Consider the following 25,988-nt stretch of genomic DNA (forward strand, 5'->3'; position numbering starts at 1 on the left):
CTGCGTTTAAACTGCATTGAAACTGTAAACTGTTGGGGTCCAATAAAGTCTATTAAACTGAGAAAAAATGGAATGTTTTCCTAAACATGTTATTTCTTCTCAAATGAACAAAGAAAGACATAAACATCTTGGATGACATGGGGGTGAGTAAATTATCAGGATTTTTTTTATCAAAGTGGAATAATCCTTTAAATGACAGAATATACAGTAGCTCATGCAGGCTTTTATCTGGCTATGAATTGCAATTGCCATTCCTGTTTTCCCTTGTAGATTTCAGTTAGATACAAAGCATAAGCAGCTGCAACAACATACTTCACGAGTGCTGATCTTGCATGTCATACAGTAGGTTGATGCTGATTGGATGGCACGGTACACAGAGTGCTAAAGTCTTTCCTAAAGCATGCATCTGAAATTCCTCTGTCAGACAAAGCACATACCAGACATCACTATTGGAATCTTTATTCAAAAACACTTTCATCTCTTATAAACACAGACAAAGATTACATTACATTACATTACGTGATCAATTCACAAATAATTGGAGCTCATAGAAAGAAGCTAAAACTGTAATGGGTTGCGGACAAACACACTTGAATTTCGTTTGGCAGTAGCTTTGCCTGCAGAATCCTTAGCTGACCGTCCCACGACTACAGAAACATGAACTTTGGATTTTCAAGAGAGACTTTAAACATCTTTAATTTTTCATAATTTCGTTGTTAAATTAAGACGGCTAATATCTCGAGAGCAATGAGGAAATTAAAAAAGTGTCAAGGTTATTACATCATAGATCCAGGGTCCTGTATGCCAGCAAAAATCATGAGCTTCAAAGGCAACTCCAAAAAAACCAAAAGAGTTTTTAAAGTTTTAAAGTGAGGTAGGCCAGGAATGAGAACAAACCGATGCAAAACACACCCTGGGAATTCCAGCATCTAGATGCAAGAACAACAAACCAGAAGATGTGTAGTCTGGGGAACACGAAGCAACACGTATGAGACTTTATGTGTATAAATAATCAACTCCCCATGTGATTTTCACACTTTCACAGATTACTAGTACTGGTTTCAGTTCAGAAGGGATCACCAGCATATTACCAACTAATGATTCATAGTCCCTTAATCCGATCATAATTTACATACTGGCGTTTGGTGGGTTGCATTCTCCACAGTATGATGAAGAAAGGTATGTTACTGTGCATGCAAATATCTTAACGCACACTTTGAAAACAACATTGTTGAGAAGGAAAACCAGGCCGGTTAGTGTTACCACGACCTTACTATACAAGCATGATCAGAATTATGTGGGTCCATTGGCCCAACCAATGCTTGGGTGGGGCTAAATCTAAACAACATCAAAGGCTTGATTATCCCAAAGACACCTGTCAACCAATGGTTGACCATTTTAAACGATTATTTAGGCTTAAGTCTCTAAGGTATAGTTTAGTTTATTTGGCGAGTTATTAAACAAACTTTATTTCAAGATGATTAAAAAGTAAAAAAGGAGGAGACACAACAAACAAGAAAGAGAGACGAACAAAAAACGCAACTTGAAACGTGGCTACTAATAACAGCACTTTAACGGGTCTCCTGAGGTAAAACGACAAGCCCAAATGTTTTGCAACTGTTACTCCCAAAAAGACAGAATAAGACGTGACCTACACCCAAAAGCATAAAGTCTCGTGGCAAAGTTACGTTTGGACCCCAAAACATTTGACGCAATTATGTAAAATATCTCTTACCTCAACCGCTGCCGTGCTCAAAGCGTGCTTCTCACTCTCATTCCCTTTAAACAGTTACAAACCGCATTCAAGTTAGTCTCCGTATGACTCTTTGGCTGGTAACAGGCAGCAAACACCCCGAGCTGCCCCTGCTTTTCCACGACTTGTATGGATGTGCCCGTTCCCGTGCCTCTCCACGCGCTGCCGCGAGACAAATCACTTGTTACAATGTTGCAATTTCTAATTTTAAACAGGAGCTTGCGGCGGATATTAAAGCGTTTGCTAATGTAACAGAATAAAACAATGTTATAACTTTTATCGTGCGCTACAGATTTCGGCGATTGTTAATCTCTGCGTAGAGAGAGCAACCACTTGTTACACTGTAGCGACTTCTATTCTTCTAGTTGTGTGTCGTTCAGGGAGCATGCTTCATAGGGCGGGCCCAGCAGTCCCTTGGGAACAGTAGTTGAAACTACTTTGATGATGCATCATCGTGTGTTCATTCAGTAAACTTGAATCATGTTTATTTGGTTTGAATTAAATGTCTTTCTCTTGGGTGTCACCCAGTCTTGCTTAGGTAATTATATAGAGGTACATTGATGAATGAGATCTACAGTAGTTAAACCCATAGGTAGGTTTGCTGTAGGCTACAGTAGGTTTAGTATGTTTTGTTCCTTTAGTTAAATGGATTTGTTTAATGCGTTTTTAATTGTGTATGAACTCCCAAAACATGAATGTCAATGTTTTATGGATAATGTTTTAGCATACATGCTGATAGGCTAAATGTTATAAAGTGAATTTGTCTGACCCCTCGTGGCCAGTCAAAATAGTACAATACTTCTTGTAATAAACGGACAATATTTAAATATAAATGTAAATGTATATACATTTTATAGTATACAAATATGTAGTGTTTTAGACGGTGTGACCGGTTAGCAGTCTTTTCCTGTGTGTGTGTGTGTGTGTGTGTGTGTGTGTGTGTGTGTGTGTGTGTGTGTGTGTGTGTGTGTGTGTGTGTGTGTGTGTGTGTGTGTGTGTGTGTGTGTGTGTGTGTGTGTGTGTGTGTGTGTGTGTGTGTGTGTGTGCCTGGTAATTATCACGTTGTGGGGACCAATTGTCCCCACAAAGATAGGAATACCAGTGTTTTTGTGACCTTGTGGGGACATTTTGATGTCCCCGTGAGGAAACAAGCTTATAAATCAAACAGAATGATGTTTCTTGAAAATGTGAAGTAGCAGAAAGTTTTATGTGATGGTTGGGGTTAGGGAATGGGGTAGGTAAGGGGAATAAAATATACAGTTTGTATGGTATAAAATGCATTACGTCTATGGAATGTCCCCATAAAACATGGAAACCAGAATGTGTGTGTGTGTGTGTGTGCGTGCGTGCGTGCGTGCGTGTGTGTGTATATATAAGGATTAATGCCAAATCTTTTAATATCAATAATGCCATGTATTCTATTTAATTTATAATTTATGTGTTTTCTGTCATTTCCTTTTTCTTTAGTTCTATACAGTTTTTCTTCATATGCCTCAACTGTTTATTCTAAGCTATGTTTCTGTATAATGACTAAAGACTGGTAGATGATTGGATTAGTAGTGTAAAGGGTCATGGGTTCAAACCCAGGGATCACACATACTTCACAAATTTGCTTTTGATAAAAGCGTCTACCAAATACTTTAAGAAGCACCTATTATGTTGCTAAAACAATGTTATTGTGTGTATCTGGTGTAATACAATGAGTTTTGCGTGGTTTATGGTTAAACAAGCACATTGTTGCTCCTCTATGCAAGTGGTTCTCAAACTTTTTCGACGTGTGGCCACCTTGTGTACGGTCGGTGCATCCCCTTCATGCACCCTCCAAGAAAAAATTATGACATAAAACATTTCAAAACTTACATTTGAATAAAACAAAACATATTAAATTACAGTATAAAATGTTGTGCTCATGGTTAGTAGCCTTATTTTTCTAAGGATTAATTACACAGAATTTATGATAAATACATGTGTTTTATAAAATGTCATTAAACTGGGGCCCCCCTGGCATCGTCTCATTGGCCCCCAGATGTGTCATCTGCATCATTGTGTCATTTTTATGATGTAAACTGAGTGAGCAAAAGCAGTATCGGCTCCAAATATCGGCTCAAGAAAATCGGCAGCCTGAATCGGTCATCGGCTAAGGCTGATGAAACAAAAATCGGCATCGGCACTGAAAAATCCATATCGGTCGATCCCTAAATACGAGCGGAATCTGATCCAGAAAATGCAGATTACTAAGCTGAAAGAACTGTGCCACCGCGGCTTGAGCAGGACGTAACAGATATGTAATGTAAGGATTACTAAAACATTAAAACTAGGGCTGCGTCCGAAACTGCATACTGTACAGTAGATACTGAATAAGATGAAGTACCTACTTACTTGCCGTTAAAACAGTAGGTACTGTATAGTATGAATCCTGGTAGTATGAATGAGATTCGGACGCACTACATCCACCATGTTGCTACATCATGTGACATACGTCGTCATCACGTCATGTCATTCCAGCGTGAAAACAGCCGCATGCCTCTTCTTCTTCGTTGGATAACTCCTCTCCCGGGGCATCATGGGATAGTGAAGTGTCCATCGTATGCACACTGCAAAATCTAACCGGAAATAGTAGGTCATCCGGGTACTTTTCGCATACTGTTTTTCAAATACTATATAGTATGAAGTAGGCGAGTTCGGATGCAGCACATGTCTGCATTTGTGATCATAGAAGCGACAAACAACAAGCGCTACTCTGCATTGCACAAAACCGCCGTTTGAATCATGATTTAGTCTGTCATAAATTCTTTAAATATGAAAATATAGACTGCTTACAGGCTGTGAGTCAGAAGCGGGAGGGATTATGTTACACTGTGACTGTGTCCATTTCAACCGGCCCAGGAAGTAAACTGTTGCCTACAATCCGTGTGTTTATGGCAATCCAAGAAAAGAGATTTACGTTGGAGACAATAACTCACTTCATCGTTTACTTTGGGATTTGTATCTTTTGCATATTGTTAACATGTACTAACACACACTTACACACAAAAGGAAATGTAAAATCGTTAATCGGATAATTGGTGCTCTTTAAAGGTACAGTGTGTAAATTTTAGCGGCATCTAGTGGTGAGGTTGCGAATTGCAACCAATGGCTCAAGCCACTACTCACCTCACACCTTTGAAACGCAAAGAGAAGCTATGGTAGTTGCCACCGGAAAAACACATCCTTGACGAAGAACTTAGTAAAAAAGTTTGTCCGTTAAGGGCTTCTGTAGAAACATGGCGGCACAAAATGGCGACTTCCACGTAAAGGGGACCCTCATGCATGTAGATAAAAACGTCTCATTCTAAAGTGATGAAAACACAACGGTTCATTATATAAAGGTCTTTATACACCCTGATAATATAGTTTCGTATATTAATTTGCATTTCTGTCAAGAGATCCTTCTAAAAATTACATACTGCACCTTTAATATCAATACAAAATGTAAATCTGTCTGTAAAAACCCAGCTAAAGTCATTTTTTGTTATTTGAAGTGATTTGATGTGAAAATGTTGGGTAAATCCTCCCTTCCTGCTCTTTGCCTTCCATGCCGGCGGAAGCAGTAACGCACACATACATCCATCAACACAATGACACACAACCCATTCTATGGGTACTTGAATAAAAGCAGTTCTCAGGAAGTCCCACAGGAAGCATGTGAGTTATAGGCTGACGTTCAGAAGCATTGTTTTCACTATTGCCCATTGATCAACTTCCCATGTTGACCATGGACACAAAGACAGTCATGACACAAAAGGTGATGAATTAGTGCAGGACTGCGCTAATAGAGATTCAGTATACCTTATATGGTCCACATTTTTTTTATTTCTCACTCTTAATTTATTTATCAGAAAACTATCAATATATTGAATTTTTCTCCATCCAAAGATACAGTAAATCATTTTTTTAAAGAATAATTCATAGCAACCAATTCAATGCATTGACATTATTTTTGTTACATAGTCTTGCTACTTTATCTTTTCATTTATTTTCCTTTTTTCCTCTCAAAGCTGTAGCCAAGATAAAGAGAGAAAGATGCACATGTCTGGCTTTCCTGCTGCCAGGTGTATGTTGTCCATTAAGGGCCATGCTGCATTCTGCTGGTTCTGAATGAATTGAGCTGCCTTCATTCTTTCTTCTGCTCTTTTACCTCTCTTTGGGATTTGTATTGAGTAAAAAATAAATTGTGAGGAACGCTGGTTCTGGTTTTTATCAAGCTGGGCCACTGCAGAATTCACCCACTGTTCTCCAGTATGAAATCAAAATTGAATGTACCATATACTGTACTACAAATGGTGAGCTTTATGGCATTGACAAGGTGCTTAAGAAACTTTTTCATTATTATTATTATTATTATTATGTGTTATTATTTTAGAATTGGCATAACTTATTTTTGTATATTAAATTAAATCGTGATGTTGAAATAGTAGCACTACTGTTGTTTATATCAAAGTTAAATTGTGGTCACTTAACAATGTAATGTTCATTAACTTCTGAAAGTTTAGTTTAGTTTAGTTTAGTTTAATTTAGCACATTTAAAACAACAGGTGTTGAACCACACAAGAAATATAACAAGAAATATAAAACAAGAAATATAGCATCTGTTAAAAATGTAATAATAGATGCTATTAACATCAATAATGCACACTGTTGCTTTGCACTTATATGGAAATAAAGAAAACAGCAGAATTTTAATCCTGTATGGAAAAATGCTAACGTTTATTAATAAATTGTATTTTTTTATAGCATTAAACCCATTCAAATTTAACCAAATGGATATGGCACTCTATGGCCATATAGTTGCTTATACACTAAAGAGACATTTCACTTAAAAAAAAGCTTATTTTCCAGCTCCCCTAGAGTTAAACATTTGATTTTTACCATTTTTGAATCCATTTATAGCTGATCTCTGGGTCTGGCGCTACCACTTTTAGCATAGCTTAGCATAATCCATTGAATCTGATTAGACCATTAGCATCGTGCTGAACAATAACCAAAGAGTTTTTCATATTTTTCCTATTTAAAACTTGACTTTTCTGTAGTTACATTGTGTACGAAGAATGGCGGAAAATTAAAAGTTGCTATTTTCTATGCAGATATGTCTAGGAACTATACTATCATTTTAGCGTAATAATTAAGGACTTTGTTGCCGTAACATGCCTGCAGCAGGCGCAATCATTTACGCAGTGCCAGAAAATATTCCCCTTGGTAACTTTCAATAGCAAGGGACTTTTTTCAGGCACTGCGTAATCCTCTTTGGTCATTTTTGAGCGTGATGCTAATGGTCTAATCAGATTCAATGGATTATGCTAAGCTATGCTAAGTGCTAAGTGGTATCGCCAGACCCATAGATCGGATGAGTGCATTCCAAAAATCTAATTTTTAACTCTAGGGGAGCTGGAAAATGAGCCTATCTTCAAAAAAGGTGGAATGTCCCTTTAAGTCTCTACATTCAGCAATGTAGATTTAATGTAGATTAGAATTATGCTGACACAAGACGATTTTAAAAGAAAGCAGTAATACATTATTCATAAATGTTCCCAGTTGTTGTTTTACGACAGCTTTGAACATTTTTCCTTAGATTCATTATTTCTTATGGTTTCTAATTTTAAACAAGCAACTGGTTTGGAAAATCTGCCCCAAATGTGTAACGAGCTCATTGCTTAACCATGGGATCTTGTGGTGCGCTGTTTGACCTGTAGAGGGAGCTGTTGGCCTCACAATATTACCCAGTCGATATGTTATGCCAGTTTACTGAGCCCACACAACCCTCATATTTACATTTTATGGTATTTACATGGCACCATACAATGGCACGTGCCCACAACCGGTTTGTCTACATTGAGGTATTAACATATACGTCAAAGCAAAATATAACATGGTAAATTTACACCAATATTGATTATATAAAGAAAAGTGTACAGGTACACGTAATGAAGGGCTAATGTAATGGAGTTTTCTCTCTGAAGACTGCAGTAAATATCTTATTAAAATAATAATTTTAGTCTTTTGTTTATGTGTTACAGATCACGTCTCCATTTTGCTTTCTAATTGACGCCACAAGCGCGCGTTCGGTCACATCAATATTGTTGAATTATTTAGTTTAGAGGCAACCGCGCGAGTTCACCATTCAGAAAATATTTTACTCATGCATGCGATTTACTACTCGAGCGATCATTCAAAACATCTCCCCTCAGATCTGCCGCATCAGTAATGAGCAATGATCAATCTGCTCTGCATAAGTACGACGATCAATATAGAAGGTATGCATTTGTTTGCACATAACATGCTAAAATGCACATCCTCTGTGTTATTTATTATGTTTTAATGCCATTCATAAACTTTATAGTAATTCCCATGCGCACGGAGGCTGGATAGTGAGAAGAGCTAGCCGGAGATCCATTGCGCGCGCGCGCCCGCGTATCATTGCAGGGGCTGAAAGATCTATGTGCACTGCTGTAAGTGTGGGGAAAAACCTCAGACTGATTAGCATTCAGTCCTTGCACAGACTGCATCAAGGAACTCCACGGCCGGCCAGCCCCCCCCCAACACATCCTCCACCACCCTTGTACTCACTCCTCTCCACACACCCCACCTCTTTCTGCATCATTCTGTTGGACTCAATACAAAACCAGAGGAATAGCTTCTGTTATAAAGATATCGGCAACAGGTAATATTTTTATGTATTTGCTTTGTTTTTTTTTATAGTTTAGCATTTTTTATTCTGTAAGTTAAAAATCAAGGCACAGGGATGACAACAACAAATATGTGCATGAATTAATATAACTACTGTAGATCTAATATCATATCTTGGGAGTATTATTTGAATGAGTCTTTTCTTTGGTGTCACGTTTAATACTTTCGCCCCAGAACGGAGTAGTAGAGGCTTTGTAATGTGAAAGTAAGGGTGGACTCACCTGTGGCATGACTTCAGAATAAACCAAGTAAATTGGATCCATGTACAGATGGTTCATGCTTATTTTTTTGTAATACATTGTATCAAGATATTTACGACCGGAGAACCCAGTAGCCTACAGTACCCATAGGTTGCACCATTTAGGTACAAATGTATACATTTGCAACCAATATGTACTAATACCAGTATGCATTCTTTGGTACCAATATGTACCCCTGAGGTACTCATATGAACTCTTTAGGTGCAAAGATGTACTTTTGAAAGTGTACCACCCCAGTCACAGCTAGGGACCATTTTTTGACAATGTGGATTTTTGGTGAAATTCGTAGTAAAACCATTTATATGAATGCATTTGGCAGATGCTTGTATCCAACTTATTGTGCATTATATTTATAAGGTATATGTTTTATCACTATGTGTGTTTTCTGTTTCCTTTTTCGCTACTAATGTAAAGCTTCACCACTAAGAACACTAAGATTTTGCTACATGATCATATATGATATTTTGTATCATGTAAGACACCTTTATTTTCTATAAGGCACCAACATTGTAAAAATATCTTTTTGTACTGACATTTTTTCTTGTTTCTGTGTCAAAGGTAGTGAATGAAGGTAAACAAAGACTACAGAAGACTGATTGATGAGTTAATGTGACGTGTGTGACCCCTCTATTCTGTCCAGACGTCCGCCGGGTAAGCCCATATCAGCTCTATACATCATCAACACCTCTCCAATCTGAGTCACGGTCACTCTGTCATGCGATCGCTCAAAGAGATGAGCCTGACCTTTCTGTTAGGTGCTGCAGCCGAGACACCGAAGGCGTAAATGATACAAGACTTTGCTAAATGCCAAATCTCTCATTAGCTCAATTTACCAGACTTCACCAGGCTAAATTTCACTAAGTGATGTCTATAATGACCAGGACGAATGAGCGGAGCTGCTCACCTTTCAGCTTTGCACATGCTTGCAGGATGAATGTGAGGAAACAGCATTGTTAAGATTAATAGTTACTGCGAGACAACAACCTATAGAGATGTAGAAAACACCCGAGAGCCCATATCGTAAAGAATTATATAAAAAATGTGCTATTATTAGAAAAAAAGCAAAAATGAAGTCACGCTCCTAACCCCGCCCCTAAACCCAACATCACGAAAGTGACCCCCATGTTAAAATGGCCAACTTTACAGCAGGAATAAATCTGTTTACAGCCTGGTGCAAAAAGTGTTTTTGGTCCAGACTGATCTCACGGAAAGTCGTGTTATAGTCAAGAAAATTTGTATTAATTTATTCTTGTCAATGGCACGAAATTCAGCTTTTTTCGTGCCTTGAGCACAAATGTCTTTTTCGTGTCGTACAAATTTCTATAAATATTTTTTCGTGTCCGTGGCACGACTTTCTTTTTCGTTTCATTTTATTTTATTGTTTTATTTTATTGTTCCTATTTTCTTCATATTGTCGCTTGGGGTTGGGGGTAGAATCACTTTCAGTTACATTTTTAGACATCCTAACCCAAATCCCAACTCAAACCCCAACTCCAGGCGAGAATAGTTTTAAAAGTGGAAAAAAAAATGTTGAAACCAATACATAAAAGTACATCCAAACCCCAAATCTAACACAAACCCCAAGCGACAATGATTTAAAAATAGGAAAACAAGAGAGAAAACAATACATAAAATGACACGAATAAGAAAGTCATGCCATGCAATTTCGTGCCATGGACATTAATAAATTAATCAAATGTTTTGACGACTTTCCGTGGGATCATGTTGCTTTGGTCTATATAGCTAATTTTGCCCTTCATGACAATTTTAAAGGGGGGGGTGAATTTTTTGTAACTTGGTTAAAATTATATTAAAGGGATAGTTCGGCCAAAAATGATATTAAACCCATGATTTACTCACCCTAAAGCCGTCCGAGATGCATATGTCCATCATTTTTTAGACAAACACATTTTCAGTTATTTTAGAAAATGTCTTATCAGCTGCTAAACAGTAAAGTTAGGGGGTCCACGTCCTTCAAGTCCAAAAAATTTGCATATATCCTTCCCTAAAGAAATCCAAACGGCTCCAGGATGATAAATTAAGGTCTTCCAAGGGTAATCCGTGCGGTGTTGTTGTAGAAATATCCATATTTGAAACTTTATTAACGAAAATAAATACCTTCCGGTAGCGCCGCCATCTTAGACTCCTCTGTATTCAGGAGAGAGTATTAGCGTAGTGTACGCACTTTTCCTAGTGATGAATGACAAATACGGAGGGCGGGGGCACAGAGCAGCAGCAGAGAAACCTCCGTAAACTGCGTACGCTCTCATCTTGAATGCGGACGCGACTAAGATGGCGACATTACTGGAAGCGAGTTATTTATGTTTATAAAGTTTTAAATGTGGATATTTCTACAACAAAACGGCACAGATTTCCCTCAGAAGGCCTTTCTTTATCATTGTGGATAATCATTTTTTGGACTTGAAGGACGTGGACCCCATAACTTCACATTTGATTAACTGAAAGATCTAAAACATTTTCTAAAATAACTGAAAATGTGTTTGTCTGAAAAATGATGGACATATGCATCTCGGACGGCTTCGGGGTGAGTAAATCATGGGTTTAATATCATTTTTGGCCGAACTATCCCTTTAAGCCTTAAAGTTCTGCATAATTAAGGGAGTGGCCACTTGAGTGACAGGTGACTTACAGCTCCTGTCACTACCATCAGCAACAAGGCATCACAGCTTCAACCACATCCCACCTCTTTGGTCATTTTAGTCGGTTGTCCGCAAGTGATGCGCAGTGACGCGATGCCAAGCTGCCGACGGCAGGCCTGGCAACTATTACCTTCAAAAAAAGCACTTTACAAACCTACGGGTGTTGTCACGAACACTACGTACATAATTATTTTTTACAGCCTATGAGTAAAACGTATAAATGAGATTCATACAAATTAGCCATTTCGTAAAAAATAGTTACGAATTACCAATTAATTGTGTTGGGCATATGAACTGGCACATATGAAATCTACTATATTATTTTATAATATGAAATATTTTGGTGTATTTTAACATACCCCATCAAAAAAATCAGTGCAGCACATGAGAACATGCATATAATGTTTGCAGATTCCAACATTATGACTGTACTGTAAACAAAAAAGTTAATATTTGTGAATGAGAAATAAAGAAGGTGGGGCTGAGGGGAGAGAAGCATTAATGTAGCTCAGCAAGAGGCAAAAGCAACATCAAGCCTGACGATTATTGTATTTCAAATAAGATCAGATTTACATTTATACATTTGGCTGATGCTTTTATCCAAATCGAACTACAATGCCTTTAAGGTATGCATTTTATCAGTATGTGTGTTTGCGCTGCTAATGCAGTCTGCAAGTTGAGCTACTGTAACTCACAGATGACGTACATGTAGATAAATGCACAGTGAATTTTGCAGAAATGCAGAACAATGTTAATATCTGCTACTTGCTTCAAGAGAGGACAGCCAGACGACACCCAGTGTCTGTGGTTTGTTTATTCAGCAGTCCTACTTCTATTCAGTTATTTGAAAAGATAATCCACCCCCACATGCAGGCCAGGTGCACCTGGCTTCTCTGCGGGTTGCCAGGTACTATTTATGTATCATTTCTGCATTTAAAGGGCAACAGCTTGATGAAATTGAAAGCATATAAAGATAATTTAAAACATAGATTTAGGGGAACATTTTTAAACATCTTTCTCAGAAAAGTACCTCAGGGTAGACCAAAATTGTTATTCTTTTGGAAAAAAGCCAAAATATAAGATCACGATACGATGTGCATAACGATACAAGACTTTTAAAAATACAATTAGGTAAACTTATTATTATTATTTGTTTATTGTACATTGAATAAGCAGTGTTGTAACAGTTGTGTTTTTGCTATTAATTTATTAGCTTTTGGGGGACCTCATGGAAAGAATGCAGTACTTAACTTACGTTGTTTCCAAGCAGTTTTACAAAGATAATCCAGAATCCTTCTCTTATATAATTCTTCCATATCTATATAAACATGCAGTCTGACTTACTATTATTTCTCTATAGATATCAGACAGCTATAATTTGAAGTAGCTCTTTATCTCTTCTCCTAGACACCCACTTTCACCTGCAGCTCTTGTTGTCTTTCTTTCCAAATGTGTTTCTGTATAGTGGTGCTTTTCCATTGCATAGTACCCCACGGTTTGGTTTGGGTCAGCTTACTTTTGTGAGCTTTTCCACTGGTTGCAGTACGTAGTACCCAATACTTTTTCTAGGACCACCTCGGTCTGCGTTCCAAGCAACCCGAGCTGATACCAAAACGTGATGCGAAAACACTGTAGATCACTGATTGGTCTAAGAGAATCGTAACTACCAGCATCATCGTTATAATGTAAAAGATTAGCTTTACCTTCATGCTAACTTGAGCTTGCGCTGTCTCAAGCAAACATGTTGTTATCTGTGCTCTCTGCTATAAATTCCCAAACTCCCTATTAGCAATGAAAAACATCCACAGGTTGAGAATCAGGAACACTATATCATTTATTTTCCAGTCTTGCAGTTTGTGGTGGCACATTCGCGACGTGCACGTCCGCATATATGCTTAAATGAAACTTAAATGAGGCTCAGCGGAGCGCGTCGACTGACGTCACAGGTGTTTGTACAGTTTGTCATGTGCGCCAAAGTTAAGTGAGCTGACCCAACCTGACCCAAACCAAACCGTGGGGTACTACTGTATACAATGGAAAAGCGCCATAAGAGAGCGGCTAATATAGCAGCACATGCTTCATTGCTTTTAAATGCACGCAATAGCTTTATTATGGATTGCTTATGAGACAACGTACAGTCTTTTTTGTGCAACGCTACTTTGACATCATGACAATCCATTCAAAGTCCATAGTCAATAGACATACTATATAAAATGTATTGTCTTAATCATCGATGATATTAAACTTCACCTAATTCAGTACCTACTGTCACAGTATGCAATTTTGGACGCAGCCAAGTATACTCCGTTACCTTTCACTCTACGTAAGCTACTACGCGGGTCACACGTGTCCTGGATGATGAATCAACGGAAATTATTAATAATTAAATTACATCCCAGCGGGGTCCCATTTTGACCCAATGCCGAGTTGAAAATAACCCAGCATTTTTTAGTGTGTAGTGACGAAACGCGCTCTGTAGAACAGTTTGTCTGTTTATGGTTACCTTATAAATATGGTGCTCAAAATGGCGACTTCCAATGGGAATGCTAAGTATGTAGATAAAATTGTCTCATTTTTAGGTCATAAAAACAATACAGTTCATTATGTAAGGTCTTTATACACGACTTATAATATATTTATATATATAATATTGCATTTCTGTCAAGAGATCCTATTGAAAGTTACCCACTGCACGAGTAGCCTACTCTAATATGAGGTTATATAATAATATAAGTTTTTTTTTTAAGTGGAAAATGGCTCTTTTGACTATTAAAATGTAAGAAAGAAATGGTACTTTTATGAATATTTGACTAAATGGTTCTTTGGGGAGCCCAAAATGGATCTTCTATAGTGCTGTGAAGAACCTTCTGTAGCACCTTCATTTTTTGGAGTGTATATGAAAACCACACATAAACAGTATCCACCATCTTGTTTTATTAACAGTAGCTGTAGCAATGAACGCAACAAGTAACTGAATGTTCCAGATTGTTGGGAAACTTACCAACACGCTCCTAAACATGCAGTATATCAGCAGTCTTTATTGGTGGATTTATTGGCGGATCCTCCAGAGGAGATGAGAGCTTCAGCAAAGAGTTTACTGCTATTCACACTGTGATTTATATCTAGGGGGCCGGGAGGGCTCTCACTGACTCTCTCTCAATGTTTAAGGATTTAATGATAATCTGTTCCAGAGCATGCTGACGGGTGGCCTTATCTGATTTATGCGCATGGCCCGTCCACAAGTCTGTTGATGAGGGTTTGCTAATAGCAGAGCTCTTTCCATACTCAAGCCACCCAATCCCAACTACGTATCCCTACAGTCAACACAAAGGGACTGTGGTTGGAGTAACGCCAGTAGCTGCCAATCACGAGTTAAGAACCGCCAGCCACTGTTTTTCAAGGAAGTGCTGATGGAAATTGAAATCAGCATCTGGGGTTTTGCATTTTATTGACTCAGCAAAGACACAGAGAGGGTTGGACTGCTTTGCACCTTTCCAAAAAACCCAACTTTGAGGCGCATGCACTGCATTCGGCCAATCCCTGGTTCATTATTCTTTAGTGTTCGACATGAAAGTTGTTTCTGAGCCAAGAGGTTACTTAAGCACTATAAAAAATTATAACCACCATGATTCTGCACAACGCAAGCCCTGTTTGGCCACCGAGGGGCTTTTTTACATTGAGTGACTGTCTAGAAAATTAAACGTCTACACCAAGCAGTAAATCTGAAAGAGTAAATGGGGAAAGTTTCAGTTTGGGTCTCGAAAAGAAATTGGGTGTTCATCAAACTATGGGATTGTAAGCTACGAACTTTGCCGAGCACATATCTGTACACATATATGTTTCATATAATAAAATAAATGTATTAAATATTGCACTTTTGCTATGCAAAACCTTCATGTTCGGGTGAACTACTTTTCAATGCTGTGGTGTAAAGGACACAAAGGCAGTGGTTATGATGATGGCTGATGATGAGGTGAGAGGGCGTATGATTTAAATCTGAGCCCATGTTTCCCGCTAATCCTCTCGCAGGCAGAATTATATGGCGCGGGATTATAGAGCTTTCTCTTTTCCTATGCGAGACATTCACTCTTTTTAATGACGGCCCAGCGGCAGGTCAAACCAACCAGTCATGATGGTGGAGGGGTGTTTGGACCACAGGGTGTGGAGAGCGTATGAGCATTACTGGAAACATGAGTATTAAGTCGGTCAGAATTTCACTCGCATTGCACCATATAAATACTGCATGACCGTATTCATCATAGCAAGTTTAAAATCTATTATGCAATAGGCTGGTGCAGAAACACAGGAGGTGTTCCTGATCGCTTTCATTTTGTGCTAATGAGAAACTTTAATAGGGCAGACACTCTTTCTGCACTTTTTGTATGTTTTTAGGATCATATGAGGATCTTAAACGAAAAAAGGTTTAATATTTATTTGTTTATGGGTCTGAACCTAGGATATCCATACTGCATACTGATCAAAAAAAGTACCTTATATTGCACAAAGAATCAATAACAACTTTTAAAGTAGTTTTTGTATTTGTTCAAGAGTTCATGTTAACAACTAGTCAGATCATTAAACAAACAGAGTAAAGCGTCACCACACGTGCATCCAATGAAACCATCTACATGTAAAGACAGACAGACAGGAAGGCAGACAGACAAGATGTAAAGATAGAGGTATAGACAAACAGACATAATTATGTACAGGCAAGCTGTAAATATGTATGTAAAGACAGACAGGCGGACAGACCAGCAGGCAGACAGACAGACATAATATGCACATGCAAGCTGTAAATATGTATATTAAGACAGACAGACAGTTAGACAGACAGTTATACAGACAGACAGACAGACAGACATAATATGTACAGGCAAGCTGTAAATATATATGTAAAGACAGACAGGCAGGCAGACATACAGACACACAGACATAATATGTACTGGAAAGCTGTAAATATGTATATTAAGACAGACAGACAGTTAGACAGACAGTTATACAGACAGGCAGGCAGACAGACAGACAGACATAATATGTACAGGCAAGCTGTAAATATATATGTAAAGACAGACAGCCAGGCAGACATACAGACACACAGACATAATATGTACTGGCAAGCTGTAAAGACAGGCAAACAGACAGACCAGATGTAAAGAAAGAGGTATAGACAGAGAGACATACAGAAAGAGAGACAGACAAACAAACAAACAAAATATGTACAGGCAAGCTGTAAAGATAAATGTAAAGACAGACAGACAGACATAATATGTACAGGCAAGCTGTAAATGTAAAGACAGACAGACAGACAGATGGACAGACAGACATAACGTACAGGCAAGCTGTAAAGGTAAAGACAGACAGACAGTTAGACAGACAGGCAGGCAGGCAGGCAGACAGACAGACAGACAGACATAATATGTACAGGCAAGCTGTAAAGACAGGCAAACAGACAGACAAGATGTAAAGAAAGAGGTATAGACAGAGAGACATACAGAAAGAGAGACAGACAAACAAACAAACAAAATATGTACAGGCAAGCTGTAAAGATAAATGTAAAGACAGACAGACAGACATAATATGTACAGGCAAGCTGTAAAGGTAAAGACAGGCAGAAAGACAGACATACAGAAAGCCAGACAGACAAACAAACATAATAAGTACAGGCAAGCTGTAAAGATATATGTAAAGACAGACAGACAGACAGATGGACAGACAGACATAACATGTACAGGCAAGTTGTAAAGGTAAAGACAGACAGACAGTTAGACAGACAGGCAGATAGACAGACAGACAGACAGACAGACAGACAGATAGACAGACATAATATCTACAGGCAAGCTGTAAAGATGTATGTAAAGACAGACAGGCGGACAGACAGGCAGGCAGACAATACATGTACAGGCAAGCTGTAAAGATATATGTAAAGACAGACAGACAGACAAGATGTAAAGATAGAGGTATAGACAAACAGACATAATATGTGAAGGCAAGCTGTAAAGATGTATGTAAACACATACAGGCGGACAGGCAGGCAGGCAGACAGACAGACAGACAGACAGACATAATATGTACAGACAAGCTGTAAATATATATGTAAAGACAGACAAACAGTTAGACAGACAGGCAGGCAGACAGACAAACTGATAGATAGACAGACATAATATGTACAGGCAAGCTGTAAAGGTAAAGACAAACAGACAGACAGACAGACATAATATGTACTGGCAAGCTGTAAAGACAGGCAAACAGACAGACAAGATGTAAAGAAAGAGGTATAGACAGAGAGACAGATAGATAGAAAGACAGACAGACAGACAGACAGAGAGAGAGTCAGACAGGCAGAAAGACAGACATACAAAAAGACAGACAGACAAACAAACATAATAAGTACAGGCAAGCTGTAAAGATATATGTAAAGACTAGGGTTGGGTACCGAAAATCGGTGCCAATAGGGAACCGGTTCTAACGTAAACGGTAGTAACCAGACCGAATATGAATGAAAAATTCAGTGCCTGATTTCGGTTCCTGACTTTTCTTTACCGCCACCTGGTGTTCCGATATGAAGACTTCAGATGCAAAAGCCTCTAAAATGCCATCTGAGATTTTCTTCTCAAATTATCATTTTTATCAAGCTTGTATGTTTATGTTCAGTTATTTCACTTTAATGTCAATGAAAATTACATATTAATTGTCATTAAAGTGAAATTACTGATCCAAAATATATGAGCTTGATAAAATTGCTCATTTTAGAAGAAAATCTCAGATGGCATTTAGAGGCTTTTGCATGTGAAATATATATATATATATATATATATATATATATATATATATATATATATATATATATATATATATATATATATATATATTATTATTATTATAAAAAAAAGTTCCAGTAAATAAAAGTTGGGTTTTTTTGATAACGTGTGTGCCTTTTTTCCCTAAAGTACCGATATAAGAACCGTTTAAGAACCGGAACCGTTTTAAAAATACCGAGTAGGTACTGGTATCGAATAAAACCCAACCGATACCCAACCCTAGTAAAGATGTATGTAAAGACAGACAGGCGGACAGACAGGCAGGCAGACAATACATGTACAGGCAAGCTGTAAAGATATATGTAAAGACAGACAGACAGACAAGATGTAAAGATAGAGGTATAGACAAACAGACATAATATGTGAAGGCAAGCTGTAAAGATGTATGTAAACACATACAGGCGGACAGGCAGGCAGACAGACAGACAGACAGACAGACATAATATGCACAGGCAAGCTGTAAAGATATATGTAAAGACAGACTGATAGTTAAACAGACAGACATGCAGACAGACATAATATGTACAGACAAGCTGTAAATATATATGTAAAGACAGACAGACAGTTAGACAGACAGGCAGGCAGACAGACAAACTGACAGATAGACAGACATAATATGTACAGGCAAGCTGTAAAGGTAAAGACAAACAGACAGACAGACAGACATAATATGTACTGGCAAGCTGTAAAGACAGGCAAACAGACAGACAAGATGTAAAGAAAGAGGTATAGACAGAGAGACAGATAGATAGAAAGACAGACAGACAGACAGACAGACAGACAGACAGACAGACAGAGAGAGAGTCAGACAGGCAGAAAGACAGACATACAAAAAGACAGACAGACAAACAAACATAATAAGTACAGGCAAGCTGTAAAGATATATGTAAAGACAGACAGACAGATGGACAGACAGACATAACGTACAGGCAAGGTGTAAAGGTAAAGACAGACAGACAGTTAGACAGACAGGCAGGCAGGCAGACAGACAGACAGACATAATATGTACAGGCAAGCTGTAAAGACAGGCAAACAGACAGACAAGATGTAAAGAAAGAGGTATAGACAGAGAGACATACAGAAAGAGAGACAGACAAACAAACAAACAAAATATGTACAGGCAAGCTGTAAAGATAAATGTAAAGACAGACAGACAGACAGACATAATATGTACAGGCAAGCTGTAAAGGTAAAGACAGACAGACAGTTAGACAGACAGGCAGACAGACAGACAGAGAGCGAGAGAGTCAGACAGGCAGAAAGACAGACATACAGAAAGACAGACAGACAGACAAACAAACATAATAAGTACAGGCAAGCTGTAAAGATATATGTAAAGACAGACAGACAGATGGACAGACAGACATAACATGTACAGGCAAGCTGTAAAGGTAAAGACAGACAGACAGTTAGACAGACAGGCAGATAGACAGACATAATATCTACAGGCAACCTGTAAAGATGTATGTAAAGACAGACAGGCGGACAGACAGGCAGGCAGACAATACATGTACAGGCAAGCTGTAAAGATATATGTAAAGACAGACAGACAGACAAGATGTAAAGATAGAGGTATAGACAAACAGACATAATATGTGAAGGCAAGCTGTAAAGATGTATGTAAACACATACAGGCGGACAGGCAGGCAGACAGACAGACAGACAGACAGACAGACAGACAGACAGACAGACAGACAGACAGACAGACATAATATGCACAGGCAAGCTGTAAAGATATATGTAAAGACAGACTGATAGTTAAACAGACAGACATGCAGACAGACAGACAGACATAATATGTACAGACAAGCTGTAAATATATATGTAAAGACAGACAGACAGTTAGACAGACAGGCAGGCAGACAGACAAACTGACAGATAGACAGACATAATATGTACAGGCAAGCTGTAAAGGTAAAGACAAACAGACAGACAGACAGACAGACATAATATGTACTGGCAAGCTGTAAAGACAGGCAAACAGACAGACAAGATGTAAAGAAAGAGGTATAGACAGAGAGACAGATAGATAGAAAGACAGACAAACAAACAAACATAATATGTACAAGCAAGCTGTAAAGATAAATGTAAAGACAGACAGACAGACAAGATGTTTACACAGACATATAGGTAGACAGACAGACAGACAAACAAGATGTACAGATAAATGTACAGACAGACAGACAGACAAGATGTATACGTATACAGATGGACAGAGGGAGAGGCAATATGCAATATGTACAGATAGATATACAGATGGACAGACAAGATTTACAGATAGAGGTATAGACAGATATACAGACAGACAGACAGACAGACAGACAGGCAGGCAGACAGATAGATAGATACTGTAGGTAGGCAGACAGACAGACAGACAGGCAGAGCATCATGTTACAGTCTAATCCATTGATACATTCTATTTAATCCACAACATCAAATGTCTACAGTTTGTGCAGTAATAGTTACCAAAGTGAACCAGCCAAGTAGTGTTACCCTGCTTAGGTGTTCTACATATTTATCCCACCACAGCTAACCAAACTATCTATCACATAAACCCCCCTCCTTCTCCCCCCGCACACACACAAACACATCAGCAACTATCCATCTGCCAAGCCCCACTCCTCCTCCCTAAAGTGCATTCCTGCTCTCTCTCTCTCTCTCTCTCTCTCTCTCTCTCCATTACAAACAGTAGCCACTCACTCCCACCAGCGCTGGCACATGTGGGAGTGAGCGAACGGCAGAGGTAGAAATGGACGCAACCATTGTGAGTTGCTTGGGCGTGTTCGGGGAGCTCCTCCTATCATGAAGGGTTTGGGAGGAGGCAGTGCTTAGCCCTTGCATCCTAATCTTTCTGCTCAGCATCTCTGCTGGCTGTCTGGACGATGCTTGTCTCCCATGTTTGAACACAGGACATAATTATCTGACTACCCCCCTTTTGATGGGATATTTAATTGTTTAAGAACGAGGGACTATTTTTGGTGCACAGTCAGCATAATTTTACGGTAAGAAAGTTGCTGTTTGTTTATGTGTCTGTTTCCTTCTTTACATTCAGATGATATCATCTCAGATGATATGTGTTATGCACAAGTCTATGGAGGTTTTGATTTAGTGTGAGTATTTCTGCAGAGCAAAAGTTTATGACATTTTAAAGAGAAACCAAGCTTCCATGACAGTGAGGCTGCAAAGAAAACTAAGGCAAAAGGTTCAAAAACAACAATAGGATGAAGATACAGAGAAATGCAACCGAGGCGTCTTTTTATAGAAAGGATCGATGGGTGTCTGGTTGCTGCCCGGTACATTTTGGAAGCTGTTACATAATCAATACACAGTGAAAATAGTTCTTCTGCAAAGACGAGGGGATAATAAAATAATCTGATGCACGACTGTCGTAATTTTCAAGTGGAAGGAGTTTCACTGGGAGCATAAAAAAACTTGGCTTCAATAATTTCAATAATTTTTATTCAACTGCTTTGGTAGAAGAAGTTTGTTGGCCTTCGGTCTAATGTGAAAAAAGTAATTACGTTTGCAACGAATTCCACTGAACAAAGCGAGTTAACAGATGAAACTACAAAACACAGATCACCTTTAAATGTTGTGATGCATGTGTGCATTCACGCTCACAAACTGTAACCGTATGGGTGAGTGAAAATGGATGTGAAGGTGTGTTGGCAGTGTGTATTTATTTGTGCATGCATGTGTGTGCGTGTGTGTGCATTAAGTAGGGAAGGGTGGGGGATCTCCTCATGCGATGAATAAAAAACATATGCATTATTTATATCTTCTGAATGTCTCGCAGGCACCAGAAGCACCATTATAACTTTCCTCAGATGCAAAACAGCCCCTTATTCTTCAATAAACACTAATGGTGAGCTGCTTGTTGTTTAGTAAATATATGCAGCTGTCCCCTAACTGAAGATGTTTTATAATATAAACTGAGCATCTCAGCTAATGATATAAAGCAAACTTGAAATAAATCATCTAGTACACCTTGGGTGCCAAGCGCCAACCCACCCAGTTGGACTCTTTGGATCATGTTATTGAATTGGTGGTGATCAAAGAAAAGAAAATATGAGATGAGAATAGACTTATTAAAGGCACCTCATGAAGAGGGAACGTAGGATGAAAATAAAATCTTAGAGACAGCTTTGATTTAAAAGAAAGACAAACACATTTTACGTTATAGTATAAAACCATATTATAGTTACCATATACAGTGCTAAACCCCCAAACTGTGTCTAATAGGTAATATATGGTACTTTTAAGGATTAAGCATTTTAACATGAAACCTGTTTAATAAACCTACACAGGACAACCAGAGAAGAAAGAAATTTAATCTCCACTTCAAAAATTTAATCTCCATCTCAAATCACCACAATCTGAAGGTCAAACTAAGTTAAGCAACATGAATCACGACTGTTCATCTCACAAAGCAAGAGATTGTTTATTGTTAGTACACTTCTTGGTTAAATATAAGGTGCGTTCATGTCATTTTCATAATTACAAGAATACAGCGTATGATCTTCGTAGAGTTCGTAATTTCAGTTTGTGAACTGGAAGTTTTCTGAAGGCTACGACTTGCACCACCTGACCTCTGCAACATCACGCGAAAGCACTTCCAGTATGTTAATATTATGTATGTGCTCTACGATTTTAGCAGAAGCAGTAAAATGTCATTTATTGTTGTTATTATGTATTTTACTGCTGCCAACAATATTCTTTCACGCAGATTAAATTTGATGTTGTTACGGTTGCTACAAAAACGCATATCCTCAGTTCAAGGATGTAGGTCAACGCAGCAGTACTTTATATTTTATAGCAAAGCATTTATATTAAATCTATGAAATAAAACAGTCTATTTGAATTAAATGTAATAATACAGATAAAAACTGATGTATTGTATAATATAACCTTCGGCAATGCCGTTACATTAAGTTTTAAACAATAGATTTAAGTTGGAAGAAACTTAAGTGGGAGACTAATATATGGAGAATTTGCACTCTAAACTTAAATTAGGGCTGGGCGGCAGTGGCGGCCGGTGACTTCTTTTTTATATGTGGCTTGTCATTTCAAAATATGTGTTCGGTGCGTCATGTATAGTAAACTAATGTGCTTCACGTGTGATGTCAAAAAACAAGCCTGCTGCAGACGCTTCTAATGGGTTTATGATAAAAGAGACGCTTGCGTGTAATCAGAGTTTAGTGTTTAGTGCGAGTATTTTGTGAACGTGAGCATTTCTTTTATCATAAACCCTTCCGATGTGTGTGCAGCAGGCACGTATTTTGACACAAAGCATGATGCACATGGTTCGCACGACGCAACAAACACATATTTTGACATAACGAGCAACACACATGACACTCCGAACTCATATTTTGAATTCCCGCCCCTTGGAAGAGAAGTCACCAGCCGCCACTGCTGGTCGGTATATTGAGATTTGGTAATATATCAGTATTTTTTCCCAGCCGAATATGGGATGAGACAATTCCGTCTATATTGGTATATATGTAAGGAATAATTGACAACGGGCAATTGGATTATTCGTTGAATTAGTTGAAAATAAATAATGCACACCCAAGGTGGTAATGGCGCTGGTGTGATAATTCAGAGGACCGGAGTCGATTATTCTGCTTATACAACGGGTACCACAGAAATTGCTCTGGTGGTTATTTTTAAGACATTTGACAGGTCAGGTGTGTGTTTATCAAAAAATAATGTATACCCGTGAAACATTTCTCAACCAATTAGAATAAAGCATTCAACAACCCCGTGGTATGTACACTGAAGTCAAACTTCAAACTTAAGCTTTCTAACCAGTGTGCATGTTGTGCAGCTGTATATTGTCAAACAGGGAGGAAAGCCCATCTTTTTTTCATCATATGATGTTGATTGTGACATCTCACATGAGATTTTGACTTTTATTTGGCATTTATTTCACAAGAAAATGGCAAGATATGTATCGTGTTTCGCCGTCCATCCCTAAATTACAGGAATATGAAATTTGGTCAGTATCATCCAGCCCTAACTTAACTTACAACATTTATTTGACCACTGTTAAAGGGATATTTCACCGAAAATGAAAAATCTGTTATCATTTTCTCACCCTCAAACATACATTTCTTTATTATGTTGAACACAAGGAACACAAAAGAAGATATTTTGAAGAATATTTGCAACAAAGCAAAACTGGGGCACCATTGACTTCCATAGTAGAAAAAATTACTATGAAAGTGAATGGTGCCCCAGATCTGTTTGGTTATAAACATTGTTTTAACTCATTCCCCGCCAATCTTTTTTTTTGTTTTTTTTTTGAAAAGTTGCCCGCCAGCATTTTTTGTGATTTTCACAAAAGTTTTACAAAATGCCTTCCGGGAAAATTATTTTCTAAAAATATATAAACATACAAATATATCAAATGAAAGAACAGACCCTCTGCTTTCAAACAAACAAACAAAATGGGAAAAGAAACCCGTTTCATCCTATCTATATATTTTTTCTCTGTTTATAAACTCTTAAATATGGGTATTTTTCTAAAAAAAAAAAGAATTTTATTCAGCAAAAAGCTTAAAATAATTGCATTTTTGTAAAGGAATTTTGTTAGAGAACAGATTCAGAACGATTATCAAAACATACATAGACTGTAAAATTAATTCAAAAAATTGCTTCAGTTTTTTTTATAAATTTGGTTTATATAAATTTTATAATTGCCATCTAGTGGATAACCGCGATATTACAGATAACCATAAAAACTCATTAGGAACGTGTTTTTTAATGCAAATGTTTTCTCTTAAAGGTATAGTTCACCCAAAAATGAAAATAATGTCATTAATGACCCTCATGTCGCTTCAAACTTGTAAGACCTCCGTTCTTCTTTGGAACACAGTTTAAGATGTTTTAGATTTAGTCCGAGAGCTTTCTGACCCTCCATTGAAAATCTATGCAGGGTATACTGTCCATGTCCAGAAAGGTAATAAAACATCATCAAAGTAGTCCCATGTGACAACAGTGGGTCAGTTAGAATGTGTTGAAGCATCGAAAATCTGATGCTGTAAGTTAACTGAGGATAACACGTCAGCCGCTATCCTCGTCATGCAAGATAAATTGTCAATGGCGTGGAACGAGTTAAATATCTTTATTTGTGTTCAGCAGAATAAAGAAATGTATACAGGTTTGAAACAACTTGAGGGTAAATTATGATATTTCAGTGAACTATCCCTTTAACGTATCTACATCTTACCGCCCTTGTCTAGTTATGTTGTCAGCTTTGGTGTGTAAACGCAAGTTACATGGATGAAATTGAATTTTCAGTATGATATAGCATGTGCGAACAGCAGAACTGAGTGGAAAGGGAAGAGCTCTATTTTTTCATCTCAGCGTTGGCAGCAATGTAACACCAAATCTGCAGGCCTACAGTTGGCTCGTGTTTTATGTTCACAAGAAAGGCATTGTTTCTCTACTGTGAGTCTCGAGAGGTAGCGAAAAAGGCATTTTACTTTAATGTTGAGGAAAAAAACGAATACGCCAGTTCCCTGAACACACAGGTTTGAGCAATAAACTCCGACTCTGAGACTTCAGCAAGTACAACTGAAAGTCAACATCACCACAATGAATAATCGCAAATACAACCTTCATTGGCCATGCAAAAAAATTCCAATGTAGATGATCAAAATCAGATCAGAAATAAATAAATAAATCATGCAGCCATGCAATGTCTGCTACAGAATAAAAGTACACACACGTCAGAGGACTCTTTAATATTTTACTACAAGCTCCAGTC

At 38.0% G+C, this 25,988-nt stretch overlaps 2 protein-coding genes across 10 annotated transcripts in view; one reads left to right on the forward strand and one right to left on the reverse strand.

Annotated features, from left to right (window-relative positions):
- akap13 (A-kinase anchoring protein 13) overlaps positions 1-2,094 on the reverse strand; it is a 140,113-nt gene extending 138,019 nt beyond the window's left edge. For 6 of the 8 annotated variants that reach the window (XM_073813285.1, XM_073813286.1, XM_073813284.1 and 3 more), the window contains exon 1: positions 1,736-2,094. The gene's annotated coding sequence lies outside the window, so the exon portion shown is untranslated. The remainder of the gene's footprint in view (positions 1-1,735) is intronic. The other 2 variants (XM_065291577.2, XM_065291576.2) reach the window with 1 other exon arrangement.
- A 6,286-nt stretch (positions 2,095-8,380) lies between these two features.
- Positions 8,381-25,988, forward strand: part of sv2bb (synaptic vesicle glycoprotein 2Bb) — a 56,951-nt gene continuing 39,343 nt past the window's right edge. Inside the window, exons 1-2 of one of the 2 annotated variants that reach the window (XM_065291571.2) lie at positions 8,381-8,450; positions 9,295-9,387. The gene's annotated coding sequence lies outside the window, so the exon portion shown is untranslated. Of the gene's footprint in view, positions 8,451-9,294; positions 9,388-21,015; positions 21,217-25,988 lie in introns of those variants that run through there. The other variant, XM_065291570.2, reaches the window with a different exon arrangement.

Source organism: Paramisgurnus dabryanus, chromosome 23 (assembly GCF_030506205.2).
Source record: "Paramisgurnus dabryanus chromosome 23, PD_genome_1.1, whole genome shotgun sequence".
In the NCBI taxonomy this organism is placed as follows: Eukaryota; Metazoa; Chordata; class Actinopteri; order Cypriniformes; family Cobitidae; genus Paramisgurnus; species Paramisgurnus dabryanus.